This window comes from Hylobates moloch, unplaced genomic scaffold (assembly GCF_009828535.3).
Source record: "Hylobates moloch isolate HMO894 unplaced genomic scaffold, HMol_V3 SCAFFOLD_5, whole genome shotgun sequence".
Lineage (NCBI taxonomy): Eukaryota > Metazoa > Chordata > Mammalia > Primates > Hylobatidae > Hylobates > Hylobates moloch.
Genome location: NW_026652280.1, coordinates 23538545 through 23560542, shown reverse-complemented (window position 1 = coordinate 23560542; position 21998 = coordinate 23538545). Strand labels below are relative to the sequence as shown.

General features: G+C 38.6%; 2 long non-coding RNA genes across 2 annotated transcripts in view; one reads left to right on the top strand and one right to left on the bottom strand.

The window, feature by feature from the left end:
* Window positions 1-924: 924 nt before the first annotated feature.
* On the bottom strand, window positions 925-21993 carry LOC116468074 (uncharacterized). Its single transcript, XR_009213739.1, has 4 exons — window positions 21959-21993; window positions 20916-21024; window positions 17047-17148; window positions 925-1063 (listed from the first exon to the last, which is right to left on the bottom strand). It is a non-coding gene; the product is annotated as an uncharacterized LOC116468074 (long non-coding RNA).
* LOC116468075 (uncharacterized) overlaps window positions 6134-21998 on the top strand; it is a 48064-nt gene continuing 32199 nt past the window's right edge. The window contains exons 1-2 of the long non-coding RNA XR_004247983.1: window positions 6134-6200; window positions 10992-11089. This is a non-coding gene — a long non-coding RNA (uncharacterized LOC116468075). The remainder of the gene's footprint in view (window positions 6201-10991; window positions 11090-21998) is intronic.

The following is a 21998-nucleotide window of genomic DNA, read 5'->3' as shown; positions in this document are numbered from 1 at the left end:
AGACCAACCCTCTTATCATTACTTGTTCAGAATACTGGGTTGCCAGTGCCTATGTTAAAGTAGTCAGAATTTAAAAGTCTATATTATCTTAAACATGAGCTATGATTTATATTAGCCATCTTAAATTATTCTGCAGTAATAAATTATCCCCTAATCTTTGTGGCTGACAACAGTAACAGTTTAATTCTTCTCCTATTACATCGTCATTGCATGTTGGCTGCAGCTCTGCTTTACATGTCTTCATTCCAGGACCCAGATTGATACAGCAGCCCCTATCTGGTATATTATTGGTCTCATGGCAGAAAGAACATGGCAGAATCACACAGTGGCTTTTAAAGCTCATGCTGGGAATTGGCATGTGACACTTCCACTCACATTTCATTGGCCAACCACATCACATGGCCAAGCCTAATGTCAATGAGGTAGGGTCAAAGCATGTTTTTAATAATACAATAGACCCCATGAGTACTCTGTTTTATCTTTCTCATTAAATATCTCCTAACAAGTGCCAACAGTCTCTACAAATCCTATTACTCTGAAATTATCAGTAGCACGATATCCAGACCACAGTCTTCATAACTCCTTAAGTCTCTGAATCTCTTCCAAGTATACTTCCAATCCTTCAGTGCTCCTCTGTTCTTCAGGGGAGCCTGCTTACAAAATGGCAGACATGCTCACATGTCTGTCAGTGTTTAGAGTTGATAATGCAAGCACAGCATTTCACCACAGCCCTGGTGGCTGAGTTGCAAAATTATTTATGGCTTTCCCATTTATGGCATGCTGCTCAGTTTCCCATGAGTTGCTAGGAAAAATTCCTGATAGCTACTATGAGCCATTGAAACCTATGAGACTTCATTTATTATGGCATAATATACACATTACCTCACTTGTGTTAGACCATATGGAGAGCTCTCTGTTGAATTTGGCATGGTTACTGGGGTGAAACGGGAACGGATTCTGTTCCTAGTCCTCTTCAGTTATGCTGTATGTTGGATCAGGCAGCCAACTTCAACAGACATCTGGGCATAGCAATCAGTCCTCAGGACAACATCACTGCCTTCACCTATGCCAATGAAGAATAATAAATGTGACATTGAAGAGTGTCTGAGTGGCAGAGAATAGCAAGATCCCAAGAGTGGATCAATAGGGTGCCCTGCTGAAAGCCTTTGTGGGAGTTGAAGAAGCAGGGCACCCCTTTGTCACTCATTCTGGGACAGGATTTGGAAGGAGAGGCAAGAAGCTCAAGAAAACCTGAAAAGCATAGCTAGTTCTAAGCCCAAATGAGCAACTAGCCACAATTCCTTAAATGGAGAAAGGTCCACCCATGGGTAAAGCCGTAGTACACAATCTGCCATGCCAATTTTCCTCTTGCTTAAATAAAGGAACAAATGAACACTTGGTCTCTGTAGGCATTGAGGGAGGGAATGTTAATCCCCATAATGTAGATTTAAGGAGGAAAGTGGCCAATATGTGGATATTTTCATGTATTTTTGGTAAATCTGGGGCTGGTTTATATCATCCACAGTAGGCTTTGTTTGTTTTGTTGTACACATAATTGGAATTCCTTTGGGAGGCCTTTTCTACTTGGATGGTAGGGGGAACACTAACTGTTTTAGTAATTGATCAGACATTTTACTAATTATTACAATGATTTATCTAATGTAAAAGCAACCACATAAAAATTGGTCTGGAAATTAATATGATAACCTGCTAAAACAATCCTAATAGTTTTCTCCTTTTACAATTAAAATTTTAAAAATTGTTCTGCACTTTTCCTGTTTACATTGTCACTCCATCTGTCTATGTCTGTGAATCTCTCTGTCTTTCGCTCTCTCTTTCTCCCTCAAACACACACATTGACCTAAAAGGCAAAGCAATACTCTTCAATAAGTAAGAAGAGTTAGCAAGTACTTTAAGAGACTTAGTGTGTAACCACAATCCTTCCCCATCTTTCTTTTTCCACATGGCATCTCCTATGCTTCTCCTCTTTATTGAAATGGAACATTAATACTTGAAGAGTTCCCACTGCAAGATATTATCACTAATAATTAGCTGTGGGTGAAACAGACCCCTCACTTCCAAAGACAGTTCTAACTTTGCTGATGGTTGGGTATTTGAAATAAAACCAAAAGATTGGTGCCCATCCCCCCAAAAAAGTCTAATTAGTGTTTGTCTATTGGAGAGGAAGCTGAGCATGCTGCTCCACCACTGCCAAATGAAATTAAGGCCCAATTATTGATAAATGAAGAGTGGTTTGTGCTGGAGCCTGGCCTGGAGTCGCGGAAATACATCTGTCATTTGGCCTGCGCAGGAGTCATTCATGTGTGACATAGCATCCTGTGCATTTATCATGCATCTGTAGATTTTTGTTTTAATTCAGTTAGCTGTCTAACTAGATTCGGTGCTGGATGCCTCGAATGGAGTCAGGATTTGGACTGACAGATGCAATTCTAGTCTGAAATGGTGTGTGACAGGACTAGCTATCCTGCATATTAATTATTATTGAAACCATTATAGGCAGCGCTTTTGCACAAATGGTCCATTCGGTTATCTGTTTTGTGGCTTCTATAGTTAACAATTGCCCAGTTGCTCCAGGGCAGGTAGGAGACATGCTGGATCAATGAACCATTGTTGTTAAGTGCACTTACTATTACCATGAAAATTAGAATGGAGGTGTTTGAAAGGCAGGACTGAAAATGCCCCTGTCTTACCATTATGCAAATTACAAATTCTATAAATGAGATAAGTGGGGAGAGAAACACTTTTCATAAATCTTAACTAGGTAAAAGAGTTTATTAAGTCCATTGTCAAAAACAAATTGAAAACAAACATTTGTTAAATTGATAAAAAAAGAAAAAAGAAAAAAAGGGAAAGCAAGAAAAGAAACATCTGCCGGGCTATTCCCAACCCAGCCCCTCTACACAATGCTTAGTTTGGTAGCATGCTAAGGTTTAATTTAAAGTTCTTGTCATTTTATCATTCAGTTGCATAAAATGTTGGAAATAACCATTACCTTCAAAAAGAAGCCAGTAATGCAATTCTTATCCAAAGTTCTGAGAAAATATTGTCTGAGGAGGACTTTAATGAGACCAGTTCCAAGGAAGGACAACCATCCTGTCTCAACCTCCGTGGTTTTCCTTTGTTTTTTACATATTTTACATATATCCTAGTTATTCCCCCAACTCTTTCTTATTTCAGTCATCCAGTGAACTTTGATAAGCCCTGCAAAAAACATTCCCATCACAGAGGATTGATTGAGGTAAATGTTGCCGAAACATACAGTGTTCCTTGCCATTTGCTTATCAACCTCATGTATATGAATTATGTGATCGCAAACTGTGAGTTCTGTTTCTGGCACAGCACAAATTACACACTTTCACTCCTTAAAGAACTTATAAAGTTGCTGAGGATTTTGATAGAGCAAAATACAAAATGGTAGCATAATGAAATGTACTATTTTGCATTAAAGTGAAAATTCATGGCGGAGTTAAACTAAGAATGATGAATTTGCATCTTTTAAAAAAATTCATATTTGTTAAGGGACATTTCATTTTGGTATTTCAGGTCCAAAGAAGCTTCTACTTTCTTAAATAATTAAAAATTTGCATCTTAGAATAAATGCTTTTTCATCTGATGTTTAAAAATGAGGTGCTTAAAAAGAACCTGGCTTCAATTTAAAAGTTCAATGGCTTGATTATGATATTGGGTTACAAGATTTTTGCTGTTAAAGATCATCTTGAATAAAAGAGCAAATTAGAAAGCAATGATATATCTTGGTATAAATAGATCTTAAAATATTAATAGTCATAATATTCAGGAAATATAAGTAAATTTTGACTACAGTTTGGAAGCTATTATCATTTTTGTGTGATTAGCTACTGCAACTTATAATGTTTGCTTCACTGCTTTATTTCTTTCAATAGCTTTTTTTTTTAATGAGACTCCAAAAACTTAATTATGGCTTATGCAAATATCATTTGAGGGAAAAGAGGGTAATATTAAATCTTTAAAAGCATTGTTAGGTTAAATGCTAGGAAATTCGTTGTAGGTATTAAATGGCATTCAGAGGAAAAATTGAATGGAGGTGAGGGGGGCTTCTGGATAGCTTCCTCATCCTTCCTTAAAATCACCTATGTGGATCAGTTCTTTCCAACTTTTGGTTTTTTTGTTTTTTTTTTTTTTTTTTGAGATGGAGTCTCGCTCTGTCACCGAGGCTGGAGTGCAGTGGTGCGATATCAGCTCATTGCAAGCTCCGCCTCCCGTGTTCACGCCATTCTCCTGCCTCAGCCTCCCGAGTAGCTGGGACTATAGGCGCCCGCCACCGAGCCCGGCTAATTTATTTTTTTGTATTTTTAGTAGAGACGGGGTTTCACCGTGGTCTCGATCTCTTGACCTCGTGATCCGCCCGCCTCAGCCTCCCAAAGTGCTGAGATTACAGGCGTGAGCCACCGCGCCCGGTCAGTTCTTTCCAACTTTTTAATCAAAGATTAATATTTTCCAAACCTGGAGGGAAAAAAAGAGTTAAAAGAGAGTTTTTGCCTGTGACTTATGTGCAGATCAGAAGTCAAATTAAGCCCATTCTTTGCCAAAACTGCTGTAAATGAATACTTGAAGTATGTGGCTACTCTTTTAACAGGCATAATGCAAAACTTCTTTCTATTCTTTTATTGAATCATCTACTTTTTTTCTATATTGACTGGATCTCCAATAGTGTGTAAAACCTACAGAAAAATACACAGGTGAATTGGAGTAACCATCAGGTTTAACTAAGATGCTAAAATTAAAATGTTTTTCTGGGAAGATATGAAGTTAAAAATCCACTACGTATTTTTAAAGTACCCATAGCCTACTGAGCACTGCACTTGAAGAATGCTTAATATTATGAAGTTGCCAAATGATACAAATAAAAATAATGTTTGAGAAGGATGGGAATAAAATGGCAGGAAGAAGGGGATGACAGAGTCAGGAAGGAAGCAGACAGAAAAGGACACATTGGATTATATGCCTCTAGAGCAGTGATTCCCCTGCTGTCTGACTTTGGACCACTACTAGCCTATGAGCATTCACTGGCCTGCTGCTAAAAGAAATAAAAGTTTGGAGAAGGAAAAACTTTTTCTCTACTTTCTTAAGTTCAGTATCTGGAGGCCTGTGAATTAAACTTACAAAAGACAAATTAATAGGAGAAAAAGAACACAATTTGTATTAATATTTACAGGCATGAGAGTTCACATACAAAAAAATAAAATGCAAAGAAGTGATTAGACTCGGGAGCTTATATACCATTTTAACAAAGGAAAGGAGTGTGAGCCTCAAGTGACATTAAGTTGTGGAGAAGTGACTAGGAAACATGGGGAGGAACTAATGGAAGATAAGATTTTAGTAAGATCTGTTTGTGTAAACTCACCTTAATGTTAACTCTGGTCTTTCATGTTAAGAGCTGCTATTCTTTCTATTGGGTAAGAGAGAACCTTCTTCAAAGGGAAATTTATGTACAGCTTTTAGACAGAAAAGGAGAGGACAGTAAGCTCTTCCTGCACTTCTTGATTCTTAATTGGCTTCAGCTCACAATAATCCTTATGCGAAAGTGGCATATTTGAGGGTGAGATATTCTGATCTCCTTCAAAATGTAATATTCTGTTTTAAAAAATGATGATAAATACTTTCAGTTAAGTTAGCTGTCTTTTAGTCTCAGAGTTTGTTTTCTACATTTTCAGCTTTTAAAAAACCTTTCTTTCATGGAAACGTGTCTGTAATCAGTGGTATTCTTTTTCTCTAATGTTTTTACTAGGCAAGGTAAAACCCTGGTGACTTTAATACATTCCTTTGATTTATTTTATTTTATTTTATTTTTTATTTCAATAGTCCATGATTTCTCAAACAGTTGGTGCAATGGTTTAAATGTTTGTCCTCTCTCTAACACACATTAAAATTTAATTGCCATTGTCACAGTGTTAAGAGAAAGGACCTTTAAGAAGTGATTAGGCCATGGGGGTTCTTCTCTCATGAATAGATCAATGCTATTATCCTGGAAGTGGGTTTGTTATTGCAGGAGTAGGTTCCTAACAAAAGGATGAGTTCAGCCCCTTTTGCCTCCTTCTCTCCCTCACTCTCTTTTTGCCCTTCTTTCATGGGATGATGCAGCAAGAAGGCCCTTGCCAGATGCCAGCACCTTGATATTGAACTTCTCATCCTCCAGAACAGTGAGTCAATAAATGCCTGTTCATTATGAATTACTCAGCCTGTGGTATTCTGTTATAACAGCACAAAATGGATGGAGACACTTGGAAACAGTGTTCTAAGGCAGTGTCTCCAGAGGAAATATTAATAATAGCCATCTTTATTGAGTCCTTGCTATGCTTCAGACAATATGCAGAGAGTTCCATGTATTCTCTTTAACATTAATACTGATCCTAACAGATAGACAGTGTTGTCCTGATTTAATAAATGAAGAAAGCACGGCTGACAGAAGTTAAGTTGCTTGCCCATGGTGACATAACCATAGGATGACCTTATCATCTACCATTTAAACTGTACACCTTTTAAAGTGAAAGAGGGCAATATTAACAATTACACCAGGATAACAGATATAGCAAGGTCTTTCCAGGACAACATAGCACATACGGTCATCCTACAGAGCTACCGTATAAGCCAGAATTTAAATCAGATTGCATCTAAAGCCCATAGTGCTCTTCCCATGTTTTAATCTGCCTCTGGAAGTTTCTGTATTTAAATAAAAAAATAAAGAGACCTATTTTGAAGAAACTGAATTCATAGAACTTTATGATACCAAGATACACAAAATAATAATTCAGTCAACAATCCAAGATGATTTGTACCACAGAACGTCTACCACCAATGGTGGTTTTACGGGTGGTGTAAGAATGAAAAGGAGATAATGTGTGTGGGACACGGGCTTGTATCAGAACTATGTGTTAATGTCTGCTCTTAAGAGAGGAATTCATTTTCCATATGCAGAAGTTAAATGAATGTAATGGTTTTGTGAGATTCTGACTTCATCTAAGGGTGCAGCCAGGACAAAGATAGGGATAGATTCCCTGATGGTGAGTTACAGCAGCCAGCAACGCAACCCCAGAAATGGGTCTGGGACTAAAAGAGTCTAGCACTATCAAAAAGAAATAGGAAGTTTGGCAATTATTTGCCTTGAATAGGAGCCCTAATATATACTGTAGTTCATACTGTGTTCTTAACTTTCCCTCTGTTATCTGTGAAAAATGCAGGCAAAAACTGTGTGTCCCAAATAGATCAAGATGATTGTTGGGAACAGAGCTTAATTCCACTAAATCAAAATGATGCCTCATCATTTCCATCTCCCCAGTGTTGTAATGAATGAGTGCCATTAAACTTCGAGGTCTACTCCCAATTCTCCCACCTGCACTGTGACCTATAACTTTTTAATTTTGAGAGAAAGTCTCTTCCCTTGCCAGAAAGTGCTTTCTGTTTGTGAAAGAGTATGTAAAACAGCACCAGGTGAAGAACGACTTTTTCACCCAGTCTTGAAACCATCACAAAGAGACAAATTTTGCTGCTTTTGCTTGGTGTGTGAATTTTTTTTTCCACACAGCTCTATTCATTGCCTAAAACAATGGGGCCAGTGTTGGCCAGCAAAGAATAGTGCTATTCATGCACCCTGTACCCTGCACAGTGCCTACACTTGTTAGTCTTGGCTGCCCTGTGCGGCTGGCTGCTGGCAAGAAAGTCGGGTCTATGTTGTTGGATGGCGTAGCAGATCAGAGAACGAACACTGGCAGCCAGATTCCCAGATAACCTCAGCTCCTCTAGAAGACTCTTGTTGACATAAGCCTGTGCTTTGAGGGGTGTCTTGGAATTCCAAGAACTTGGGCCAGGTGTGAGGCCAGGTGGTTGTGGTCCCATTCCAGCCATTCCCATCCTCCTGCTACAACCAAAGCAATTTCGTTAGGGGTCAAATGCCTGGTTTACGAATCAGACACCTGACTTGAATTCTGTCTCCAGGGCTGACTGGCAATAGGACCATAAGCAAGTCTCTTAACTTCTCTGAATCTCTATTCCATCATCTACAGAGAGGGCATATCAATGCCACTTACCTCATGGGGTACCATGAAATTCAATGACATAGTATTATGCTATGATTAACATGCAATAAATGTTAGCTATTATTGTCATTAATAAGAGACTGATGTAGTGAATACTGTCACTAATGAAAGATTGGTTTAGGGCATCCTCTGTCTTGGTGGAAAATTAACCACTGTGAAATCATGGGCAACATCACTGAAGTGATGAGTGAATGGAGGGAGGGGAGAAAGAAGACAAGCCTCAGAACCAGGCTGCACTTGTAGTGCCAAAGTAAAATGTTTGACACAGAGAAGAAAGTGTACACTGGCAGAGGCCACTCTGTTTGTCTCAAGGATTGAACAGAAGACTAATTTGCTTTCATGTAGCTTATTCCAGAAGGACAGTTCCATAAATGTATGCTAGAGATGGTCTCATCAGCCTCTTCTCTATCTTTCCAACCTAGAGTGAGTGCAGCAGAAAACCTGGACCCTATCCTTTATGTGTGTGTGTGTGTGTGTGTGTTTTAAGTGAGAAAGTCTCATAGCTCCTGTTTGATTTCTGTGGGGAAGCACACTGCCAAATTCAGGCAACCTGTGGAAAACTTGCAGAGGCTATGGTAGATTCTGGGATCGTCAAGGGCAGGATGCCTGCCTACCCTTCTCTAGAATCACCCCAATGCAGAGCCTGGCAGACTGCTGGAATTGAAATGTGTTATCAAGATTAGTGCTGCAAAGGAAATGCAATTCCAAATCAAATAAAGTCTAAGAGGGATGTAGGGCTGGAAAGAGACCATCTTTCAAGTTCTTTCCAACCCAAGATGTTGTGATTTTTGAAGCTTTCCTTGCAATAGATGTTGTTTAACTACCTTGTGTCTCCTGTGAAGTTGCCACCATGAAAGCTGGACATGTTTGGCACCCATTTCCCTTGGCACAGTTTATATACTTGTTATAGTATCAGTGCTCTAGATTCTGTTAATGCATGATAGGAAGCATAAAGATACTAATCACAAGGGCAATTTTCCAGGTTGTATGTACTATAGAGAAAAGATCATATATACTTGGTAATTATCTTTTCTCCATAGCATGTATAACCTGGCAAATATATACTTGGTAATCTAAAATATATACTTGTTAATTTTAGACATTTTAACCATTACTTCCATGAACAGCAGACTTCACTTGTTATAATCACATAATTAGAAGACATTATTGCAGTTCATAAATGAAATTAATTATAATTTTAATTAAATTTTCAAAAGACAATCTAATAAAAGTAGGATTGATTAGAAAATTATCAATGAATTTAAAGATTCATTTAAGACATTTGTCTCTGTCACTTTTAAATTTCATTGAAATCTGTTAAAAGCGATGGTAGGTATGCCCACAGTAACATTTCAATAGTCACCATATTGTTTCAAGGGGTAAACAATACCTAAGATGTGTCTTGGTATCTTTCACTGAGTAGTGAATTTCATCAGTCAACTCCTTTGAACATTGCCTTGAAATAAATTGACAGAAAAATATGACCTGTCCATTGTTCATTTTGAAATCAAAGTCTTGTCTATTTGGCCAATTACATTTTTCTTGAAAATGGATTTGGATTTCAGATCAAATGTATGGCTGAGGTAAATTTATTGATGGCCTATTTGAGGGTCAGTCATGAAACTGATATAGAGCAATTCTAAATCCTAGCAGAAGCTGAAAAATGTGTGCAACATTTGTGTCTAAAATAAAAGCTTTGGGGCAGGAAGAAGACCTAGTACACATGCTGGATCTGTTGCTTACAAAATGTGGTTAATATTTACATTAGACCCACTTTAGCGGTAGCAGCAAAACTTGCATAGTTTTCATAGTGTTTGATAATTTTCATTTCCCAAATGGAAATAACATCATCAAGAAGGAGGGCCTGTAAATCATGCATTCATTCATTCACTCATGCATTTATTCCACGAATACAAAGCGAGACCCTCTATGCAGGATTTGGTTATAAAAGTTATGAAATAGAGTGATAAGATATAAAACTAAGATGACACTAAAATGTTGGACCAAATAGCATGTAAGAAGGAGGGGATGGTCAGAGTTAAAGCGCTCTAAGGTACTTGCCATATTAGAGCAGAATAAAAAGATCGGTTAAACTTAGACCTTGTTAGGTCAGGAGACATGTTAAAAAATTAGAAATAATAACTAAAATAATGGAAATAGAATGTATATCTTCAAAACCAGTAGAGGAAAACATGATAATAAAGAAAACTCAGTCACTTCAAAATAAGTTAGAAAAGAAAAAAGGAATAATATGATAAGAATGCAAAAAATAAAGTAGAAAAATATGAAATACATGTGCAATTATAGTAAATCTAAACTGAGCAGTGGCAGAAAAATATACTTAATCTGAAAAATTAGGGGATAGCTACATTAGATAGTCAGCTAACGCAGTAGATTAGAAGGCCCCTGACAAGTGTAAAATTTATCATTATATATTTTTATGTGTCTATATGAACATTTATATTAATATCTAATATTTGTTTATATATTTTATGCAAATTAAGCAGGCACTAGATGTTACCATTTCTCAGTGTGGGAAATCAATGTGTCCTAAGGATATGGGTCTGCGGAAGGATTAGCCCAGCAGTAAGTTGGCTCAACCACCGGAAGAGGGTCCTTCAATGTAGAAATCAATGTAAAAACAGTTTGAGATGTTGACTAGGAGTACAACTTATTAGAACTGCACATTTTAAAGAAACAGAAGAATAGGGAGATGAGTCGAGGTCAAAGCAGTAAAACAAATAAACAAACAGACAAATAAATTAAGAAGTGCCTATAAAAGAGAGAGGAGTTTCACCTTCAGAAGAGCTCTGGGTAGAAAAATGCATCAACAGTGCCCTATATCTCTTTTTCCAATCCAGAGACATTTTGGAAATACTTTGAAATCTGTTTCCCCAGGTTTGTTTTTCCTCTCTGTCATACCTCAAGAGGAACACAAAGAATGATGGCCTGTCACTCTGATGCCTCTCTCTACTCAAATGGCAGAAACCAACCAGGTGAGTTGTCATAACTTAGATGAGGCTGGGATAAAAATACACCTTGGAGAGCTAGCTTACTGATGACAGACTGAGAGTTGCTCTTTTTGATTTGAGTGAATTGGAGCTTAAATTCTGTGCCAGCCCATACGAGTGTCTCAAGATGCTTGGGTTAGAAAAGAGATTATATCAGGATTATAAGGTCTTTTGCCTGTCTTCCCTCAGAATTGTCTTTGATTGATAGATGAGTGACCCTGTCCAGCATACTGATTTAAAACTGTAAGTGAAAAAAACAAAACAAAACAAACAACCAAACAAAAAAAGTTGAATCTTTCATTCAGTATTCACTTTGGATTTACCTTTAAAAGCAGCTCAACCATTGCAGAGTTAAACATCCTAGTTAATTACATCGTCTGAGAATGCAGCTATTTCATGCATTAATTTAATCTTTTTGTTTTTCATTAAAAGTCAAAAACCCTTCCTTGGTTTCAAAACATAACAATTTTAAAATCCTTAATCCTAAACCTCAGATCTTGATCTTCAATTGGAGTAACTTATACAAACTACTTTGTAGGGTAGGTCTCTCAGCCTAGCCTCTCCCAACCTGCTCAAAGAGGCCCTCCAGCAGGCAATTGGGGTATACTACAGAGCCAACCAACAGAAACGCAAAGCTGTCTCCACCGTGCTACAAATGATATCACAATGAAGCATGCATCTGCTTTGCTGAGGATACCTGTGATTGTTAATAAAGTAAGTGGTAGGAGTGGGGCAGTTTTTCTCTACCTTTTATGGTATCTTTCAGTAATAATGACATTGAGCTCCTCACAGGTCATGTCTGTTCACGGCTGATGTTTGTTATTCTGTTCTGATTGGATGATAACCTTGTCTGTTTATAAAAGTTTTGAAAATCATCCTAGTCTGAGAAATATTGATGTAATACTATTGTTTTGTTTGTTTTCGATTTTTAGCAAAGCAACTATTTGAGTTTTATTTATAGCTTTATTTATTTATAGCTTCCCCTCACCCCAAGACCAAGGAGTGACTCCACGGGATTGATTATAAAGTAGATTTGAGTGATTTAAAATCATTTCCTCCTGGCCGGGCGCGGTGGCTCACGCTTGTAATCCCAGCACTTTGGGAGGCCGAGGCGGGCAGATCACGAGGTCAGGAGATCGAGACCACAGTGAAACCCCGTCTCTACTAAAAAATACAAAAAATTAGCTGGGCGTGGTGGCGGGCGCCTGTAGTCCCAGCTACTCGGAGAGGCTGAGGCAGGAGAATGGCGTGAACCCGGGAGGCGGAGCTTGCAGTGAGCCGAGATTGCGCCACTGCACTCCAGCCTGGGCGACAGAGCAAGACTCCGTCTCCAAAAAAAAAAAAAAAATCATTTCCTCCTGAAGTCATGAAACCTTTTACTTTGTTTTAATGGTGTTCAATGCATTGTTCAGATCACATTCTTACCTTAGAATGAACAATTTCCCTGGATACTTTATATTTCCCATAAGGGTGACTTTACTCAACATTTTGCCACATATACATAGTCATGTCTGCATCTCAGCTTTGGCTCAAGCAAAGACTTTGAAACACTAATGAAAAATATTAATAAGTGCCTATTGTATGCTGAGCACTTGCTATTTCATGTAATTCTTACAAGACATCTTTTACAGGAGAATATCACACAGTGCTCAGATTCAAACTGAAGTCGAAGGCATCCAAAAGCCCGAGCACTATCTTCATACTCTCTAGACAGATTCTCTCCTTCTTCTTGGATGAGGCTGTCAAAGGACTGGGGAGTAGGGGGATATTCAGACCACATCTTTCACATTCACTAGAATATCTTCACGTTTTGGAGTGTTAAGATGGATAGCATCACTTCTAGCCATGGAACTCTTCCAGAAGTTTGAGAACCTGTGAGATTCTTGAGCGACTTGGGACACTCAGAAGGGCCAGGATGAGGTTCAGGGTTGAGCCACTGAGAGCTGGCTGTTCTGAGCTTGATTTTAAGGGAAAGAAGGAGTTGAATTCAAGGTTGCCAAGACCTGGTTTCTTCTGTATTCTATCTGCTTTCAACTTGTCCATCTTTATTTATGTAGTGACTAGAGTTATCCTTTTTAGAAACAAACATAATCATACTATTTTCACACTTAATGACTTCTTTTTGAACTCCTTACTCTGATCTTGAATGTTCAGCTGAACTGGCTTCTTTAGCTTTAGCCCCAGTCATTCTTCTTCCCCTCCAACCTCCAACATGCCTTCAGAACTCTGAACATATCTAGAACTTCCATGCCTTGGGGTCACTGCATGTGACATGTCTTCTGCACACCATTTTCCCCCACTATTCTGTCTCACTATATTATCCTGGACATTTTTTACACCATGTTTCTACAATGTATAATTGCTTGCTTATTTATTTTCCATTTCCTCCATCAACTGCAAGCTACATAGGACACAGACCATTACTCCTTAATCCATCATGCTTACCCAGAGGCTGCACTGTGCTCGGCACATTGTGAACACTCAGTAAAAACTTGTTGATTGTGTAAGCTAATGAGCTATGCTTAAGAACACTGGTGTCCACAGTTGGACCAAGGTGCAAGGGTCAAATAGAATTGAGCTTTCCAAGTTTTCACAAACATGCCAATATTAATAATTAAACTGATTTCCATTCTGAGTTTTATCTAATTTTTCATAAACCACTGCTCCCTGTTAATGCCTATCTATTCTGGAATTTATTGCCAGATGATATGTTATTTAATATGAAGTTGATATTTGTTTATCATAGGTATAATAAATGAATCAATATTTAAAAAAAATCATAGTGTTCCATAAAGACATGGCGACTTCTTTCTGTCCCTCCACCTGAAGAATTTTGAGAACTGCTGGCCTGTGTCACTCATCTGTTACTCCATCACTTCATGCTTTACAATAGCTTAAGTGTTTATTCTTATTTTGTTTAAATTTTGTCTAATGGCCTTAAGCACACAACTTGATAGTAAGCATCTTGAAGTGAAAAGTCACAGCTAGCTTTTCTTCCGTCCTCTGAATCCTCCACAGTACCATCCCAGTATCTTGTCACGGAAGACGTTTCATGAATGGGCATTGATTGATTACTTCTCCTTTTCATAATCAGAACATTGTGGCTTGCCTGGGAAGCACAGTGGAACACCGCCCTCTGTCATTTATTTTTTGTGAGGCAAAATTTATATGACATAAAATTAAAGATTTTAAAGATAGCAATGCAATGACTTTCAGCACATTCACAATGTTGTGTGATCATTACCTGCTTTCCCTTCCAAAACATTTCCATTATCCCAAAAGGAAACGCCTTGCCAATTACCCAGTCACTCCCTTCAGTTCTTGTCAACCACTAGTCTGCTTTCTGTCTCTATGGATTGCCCTATTCTGGATACTTCAGGTAAATGGGGTCATACAGTATGTGACCTTTTGAGTCTGACTTCCTTCACTTAGCATAATGTCTTCAAGGTTTGTCCGCATTGTAGCAGGTGCCAATACTTCATTCATTGCTATGGCTGAATAATATTTCATTGTATGAATATACCGCATTTTGTTTATCCACTCATCTTGATGAACATTGGAGTTGCATCCAGCTTTTGTCTATTTTGCACTTTGTCTTCATCCACCCTACTCTTTTCCATTTGTACTGGAGTTACCTCAGGGAGCAAAACCCTGCAGAAGTCTGGGAGCTATGAATGCTGTCTGCGAACAGACTTCAAATGCTTCCTGAAATTGTAGTGCTTTTTAATTATCAAAAACATAGTGCTTATCAATTTTAGTACTTATTCAGGCTGATACCCTTCTGGAAAAGCCAACCTAAGAAATGAGTTCATTAATGACTTCCACATATACTTTACTTCATCTGTTTCTATGCTACCCCTAAAATAGCCCTAAGAGATGAAGTAAGTGTTACTATTGCATAGGTAACAATTCCCTAGAGTAAGGCCAGGCCTAAGGACAGTTAGTTAAACTTGGCCTCATGGGGACAGGCTACACTCTCACATATATAGACTTATATTCTGGAAATGTTCAAACATGCATACAAATATAAAGGCTAGTTCAATAGACTCCCACACATCTGTCACCTAGTTTCAATAATCCGCATCTGCTGTTCTTATTTTATCGATGCCTTATCATCACATTTTAAAAAATTGTATTTGTTGTTCTTATTTATTTATTTATTTGTTGCTGGGATATTTTAAAGTTAATTCTAGACATACTATCATTTCACTCATATGTATTTCAGTCTAAATATCATATGTATTTCAGTCTAAATATCTAGTTTTATTTTTTGAACATAACCACAAAATCATTATCAAGGCCTTCAAACCTCGACAATTCCCCAGTATCATCAATTTGTGTTCAATTTTTCATGATTGTCCCAATGACATCCTTTTTTAATTGTTGGTTTGTGCAGTTCAGAATCCAGACAAGATTCTAGGAATATTGCCTATGGTTAACATGTTCTTATATTTCTTTTAATTTGCAACTGTTTCCTCTGGTACATTTATTGAAGAAATTGAGAAATGGGCCTATTGTCTTGTAGAATGATTGGATTTGCCTGATTACATCTTTTTAGTGTCATTTAATATGTTTCTCTATCCCTACAAAAATCAGTAGTTAGAACTAGAGGCCTGATTAGATTAAAGTTGATTTGGTGGTGTGGGGTAGAGGGATTTCATAGGTGGTATTGCCTCATATTCTAGTCATCTCATATAAAGGCATATCAGGGATCATGTATTTATCCCATTTTCCTTAATATTAAGATTACTCCATGATTTAGTGTTGTGGGTAGGTTGAAAAATGGTCCCCCAAACCAAAAGATATCCACATTTTAATCCCTAAAACCTACAAATATTAACTTATATGGAGAAAAGGAGGCTGAGTCTTTGTAGTTGCGACTAAATTAAGGGTTTTGAGATGCAGAGATTATCCTGCATTATCTGGATACCAGATCTGGGACTCAGAGGTCATCACCTGTGTCCTTTGTGAAAGGAAAATATCTTGGGCCCCTGCAAGCTGGGAACCGCGCAGGGCAAATCTGCCTCCCATTCTACTCAAAGTCATCCCTCTGCTTACAGAGATAGATGCATATTCTGATTGCCTCTTTTGGAAAGACATAAGAAACTTAAAAGAATGCAACCATCTGTCTCTCACCTACCTGTGACCTGAAAGTCCCCAGTGGGGGGGACTTGCTTTGAGTTGACTCCACATTTCTGGATGGAACTACTGTACTTCTTACATATGTTGATTGATGTCTCATGTCTCCCTAAAATCTATAAAAGCAAGCTGTGCCCCGACCACCTTGGGCACCTGTCATCAGGACTTCCTGAGGTTGCGTCATGGGTGTGTCCTCAACTTGGCAAAATAAACTTTCTAAATTAACTGAGACTTGTCTCAGATTTTCTGGTTTCACAACTTGTAAGTGGGAGGCAGAGGGAGATTACAAAGACACACAGAAGAGAAGACAGTGTGACCACTGAGGCAGAGATTACAGTGATGCAGCCACAAACGGAGGGAAGCCTGCAGCCAGCAGCAAATGAAAGAGTGGAGGGAACACCCAGAGGGAATGCAGCCCTGTCAGCACCTTGATGAAGCTGAGTGAAACTGATCTTGGATGTCTGGCCTCCAGAGCTGTGAGAAAATAAACTGCTGTTCAAAGCCGCCATGTCTGTGGTAATTTGTTATAGACGCTGTAGGAAACTAGAGTTGACCCTTGAACAATGCAGGAGTTGGGGCGCTAACCCCTCTGCACTTGAAAATCCAAGTCTACAACTTTTAACTCTCTAAATACTTAATTACTAAGAGCCCACTGTTGAAATTATTAAGAACCCATATTAAGAACCCAAATATATAAATAGCCCATTTACACATATTTTGTATGTTACATGTATTATATACTCTATTCTTATAGTAAAGACAATTTTATTATGAAAATGATAAGAAAGTGAAAATATATTTACTGTTCATTAAGTGGAAATGGATCATCATGAAGGTCTTCATCCTCGATGTCTTCATGTGGAGTAGGCGATGAGGAGGAGAGGGAAGAGGAGGGATTGGTTTTCCTGTCAGAGTTGGCAGAGGCAGAAGAAAATCTTAGTATAAATGAACCTGCACAGTTCAAATCTGTGTTATTCAAGAGTCACTTTAATACAAGTATGAGCTAACTGCCTGATTCATCCATTAAAATGTCCCCATCAAGTTTTTCAATACAATAGTACTCCCCAACCCCGCCCCGCAACTTATTCTCTGGGGATATGTTCCAAGACCCACAGTGGGTGCCTGAAGCCATAGATAGTACTGAACCCTATATATACTATGTCTTTTCCTGTGAATACATACCTTTGATGAAGTTTAATTAATAAATTAGACACAGTAAGATATTAACAACAATAGGACAATTATAATAATATACTTGTAATTAAAGTTACATGAATGTGAGCGGGGCACGGTGGCTTACACCTGTAATCCCAGTACTTTGGGATGCCAAGACGGTCAGATTGCTTGAGCCCAGGAGTTTGAGACCAGCCTGGGCAACATGGCGAAACCCTGTCTCTACAAAAAAAATACAAAAATTAGCCAGGTGTGGTGGCACGCACCTGCAGTCCCAGCTACTTGGGAGATTAAGGTAGGAGGATCAAATGAGGCTGGGAAGTCAAGGCTGCATTGAGCTATGATTGGGCCACTGCACTCCAGCCAGGGCAACAGAGTAAGACCCTGTTTCAAAAAAAAAAAAAAAAAAAGTTATGTGAATGTGGTCTCTCTCTCAAAATATCTTATTGTACTGTGTGCATGGGTAACTGAAATTCACAAAGCGAAACTGCAGGTAAGGGGGGACTACTGTAATAATTTTAGCTGCCATTGATTACTGTTGTCTAGGTTCATTATTTCATTAGCGAGTGGAAAATAGTGATTTTCTAATTCTATAATTTTTCCTGCATTTATTATGCATGATTCTTCTATATAAAGAACAACTGTATTCCTCATCAACTAGCTGATTAGCCTGAGTTCTAGTCCAAGTAGGGAAAGACAAGAGGAATGCTTGAGATTTTTCCCTTAATTGATACACTTTGAGAATAATGAGTTGGTTCCCTAGCAACCTCCAAGGTGATCAATGAGATTTTTTGTTTGTTTATTTTTGAAGTATCATTATGAACTCATCAATTTTCATATATATATTTGATAAGTTTCAATTCATTATAGTCATTATCATTTTGGATGCTTAAACTGTCCCATCTGTAATCTCACGGGAGACCCTCCAGGCTTGATCTGCTTTAGAAAAATCGGATAATGGCCGGGCGTGGTGGCTCACGCCTGTAATCCCAGCACTTTGGGAGGCCAAGGCGGGCAGATCACGAGGTCAGGAGATCGAGACCATCCTGGCTAACATGGTGAAACCCCGTGTCTACTAAAAAAAAAAAAAAAAATCCAAAAAATTAGCCGGGCGTGGTGGCAGGCACCTGTAGTCCCAGCTACTTGGGAGGCTGACGCAAGAGAATGGCGTGAACCTGGGAGGTGGAGCTTGCAGTGAGCCAAGATCGTGCCACGGCACTCCAGCTTGGGCAACAGAGCGAGACTCTGTCTCAAGAAAAAAAAAAAGAAAAGTCGAATAACCCTGGCAACTGAGTAAAGATGGGGCACTGTGGATTTGAAGGGTAACAATCGATGATGGAATGCTGATCTTCTTCCTGGTCTCCTTTGTGTGAGTGTCATACACACTGTAAAAAGCCATGAAGTATGAAGATACTTAGTAAGTCTAACATCTTCCCATTTCTTAATATAGTAACTCTCAACCCTAACTTCACAGTAGAATCCTCTGGGGAACTTCTAAAAAATGCTTCTGTCGGGAATCTACCCCATGAGGTTGAGATTCACTCCTCTAGGTTAGGGCATTGATATGCTTCAAAAACTGCCCAGGTGATTCTAGTGTGTAGCCAGGACTGAGAACCACTGTCTAATGCATCTATCATACCTCTGAGATGTTTACTTTTTAAAAAAAAACAAGCCCTGGTCTTTTGCCTTCTGCAGGTAAGAGCCTAACATTGATCACACATGGCGCAGGATTAAAAGGGTGCCTCATCATATGTTTTCTTGCCCCCAGATTCAACGAGGATTCTGCCATTAACCACATTACCAGAACTGAATTAAAAAGCAAAACTGGCAGAGTGCGGTGGCTCGCGCCTGTAACCCCAGCACTTTGGGAGGCTGAGGTGGGTGGATCACTTGAGGTCAAAAGCTCGAGACCAGCCTGGCCAACATGGTGAAACCCTATCTATGCTAAAAATACAAAAATTAGCCTGGTCTGGGGGCATGGTAGTGCGTGTCTGTAATCCCAGCTACTGGGGAAGATGAGGCAGAAGAACAGGAGAATCGCTTGAACCCGGGAGGCAGAGGTTGCAGTTAGCCAAGATCACTAGAGACACTGTCTCAACAACAAAAAAGCAAAGCTACCATCCTACCTTAACCCTAATGTCTTTGTTTGTTATCTGTAGTCCACATCCAGCCTTACCTTCCTGGCCTTGCTTCCTTCTCCAGACTTCGTTTACCACTTTATAACATTTGTCTACAGGAAAATCTCCCTCAATAGATTGTATGAGGTGTTGCGTCTTATCCACCCTTGTAGTCTTACATTCTCATAATGAAATGGAATGGAGATTTAAATACGGTTAACATTTAGTAAAGTTTTCTTTGGATAATTCTGTTTTATTTTCTACTCTTCCCCCTCATCCCTTCGGCCTGTTGAAGTCTATTGGATAAGTAAATAATTTATAAATTTCCATGCTTTTTATCTACATATGATTTATATAAATATTCATTTTGCATCAGTTTGTTCAGTAAAGGCCTCTGGGTAAAGAATTCCAAATTGTATAAAGACATATAAGATTTAACATGCATCTCAACTTTTAAAAGTTTCTCTTTTTGAATATATCTAGTGATGATAAAGGTAAACAGGTGTTTGAAAACATACTGTTGTGAAGTACCAACCTGGCAGAAAACCTGTAGCATTTATAACGAGAACATAATCCAATTGAATTTGTAATTAGCACTTTTGAAATGTGCTCATTATTATTGTTATTATTAGCTACAAAACGATGCAGCTTTGGCTCACACCCATTGGAATTTTAGGGTGTGATTCTAGCCAAAAAGCAGTCAGTACAGAACCCAATAAAAGAACTACGTTGCAGATTTTATAGAAGTCTTTTAATGTTAAATATCCAATGGGGGCTATCAATTAGATGTAAATTATTTACTGTGTCAAAGAAAATTTTCACTTTTGGAGATGCAGATTTTTATGAGACATAACCTAATGATTTGAGAAAAGTTAATACACCCATGCATGGAATCTACTTGGGAAGTAATCCTGGAAAAAAGGAATAGTCATGGTTGAAGAGACATATCACAATGGAGTGGAGAGAATTTTTGAATTCAGAGACTTGTTTTTATTGAACATCTAAAGGAAGCTACTCCCAGCATTTCTCAGGCCATAGAAGGGTCTGACCGGCTTTATCCCTGGTAACTCCCATAGGAAAAGATTGGATTCCCAACCAGCTTGTAGTTCCCTTCATTAACAAACATTTATTGAATCACAGTGCACTGCATTCAGGGCTGCTGAAGAAATAAGAATGATTTAGTAAATTGGATATATAAAAATAGGAGGGGATCTTGGAGACAGTTACAAAGCAACATGTTAAGAGAAAAAGCAATAATTTTGAGCTCAGTGCTAATTATTAAGGGAAGGACCCAGAAAAGGTAATAAGGTATGGGCCAGCTAGTGAGGAAGAGATTTATGGAGAAGGTTCATTTTGATTCAGATTCAAAATAACACCTTTACCTTATTGGAAGGATGGTTAGGAGATGCTCTTTCAATAAGAGAACTGACACAAGTAAGGCATGGACCTGTTACCATCTGAGCCTCGGGTAGGGATGTCCAATCTGTTGATCTGATTAGAAAAGAAGAACTTGCTAGGCACTGTGCTTAGCACATAGTCAGTAAGTGTTTGTAGGTGCCCAATAATAGTAGATACTCAAAAAGTATTTGAAGGTGCTCAATAAATATTAGAGAGTCAATGACTCTGACCTTCCTGTCACTCATATGCCAGGAGGGTGTATAAATAACACACTAAGAAAATCTGACTTAACTCTTCACAATGATTTAGTCCAACTTCAGACAAGATGTACCCGTTTAGTTGCAGTCCTCCATGGACCTTACTGCAGTCCAACTCTGCTCACTTATATTACCTAGTTGACTCTGTATGTCTTTGATTGTATGATTCTGGTCTGGGTAGAGTAGACAGAATGTATGATCTAAGCTTACCCATATGATCATAAGCCTAGATGTTGGGAAGACAGTGAGTTTCAAAAGAAAATAAAATAAGCAGTTATGGAGGCTGCCTTGCCTTTCAGATAACCTCTTGAAACCAACCCAGGAGTCCCATAGGCAGTTTTTTTCTTTTCCTATAGTAACATAGAAATGGACCCTTCGGGTCTTAAAGCTTGAAACTCACATTGGTTTTATCTGAGTTTCTTTGTAAGGAAAGGGCCTTCAGGCCTTTCAAAAAGTATCAAAGAACAGAAGCTTATCATATAACCGCATCCAGCCAATGGGACGTCAGACCCCTCATTCATCATGATTGCCTCATGACCCCTCCCTCGTTCCTGTTTTCCCATGCATAGTTACATTTTTTCCCTGCTGTAGAACCTCTACTTCTAGTTGTTCAGGGAGATGGATTTGAAACTGATCTCCCATTTCCTTGGCTGCAGCATTTGATGAAAGCCTTCTTCTTTGGCAATGCTCATTGTGTCAGTCATTGGCTTTCTGTGCCAGGGAACAGCAGGACCTAGATTGAACCCCTGGTGTTTCAGGCACACTCTTACCTCAGTCTCAGAGGAGGTCCCCTGTATGCCATATCTCTGC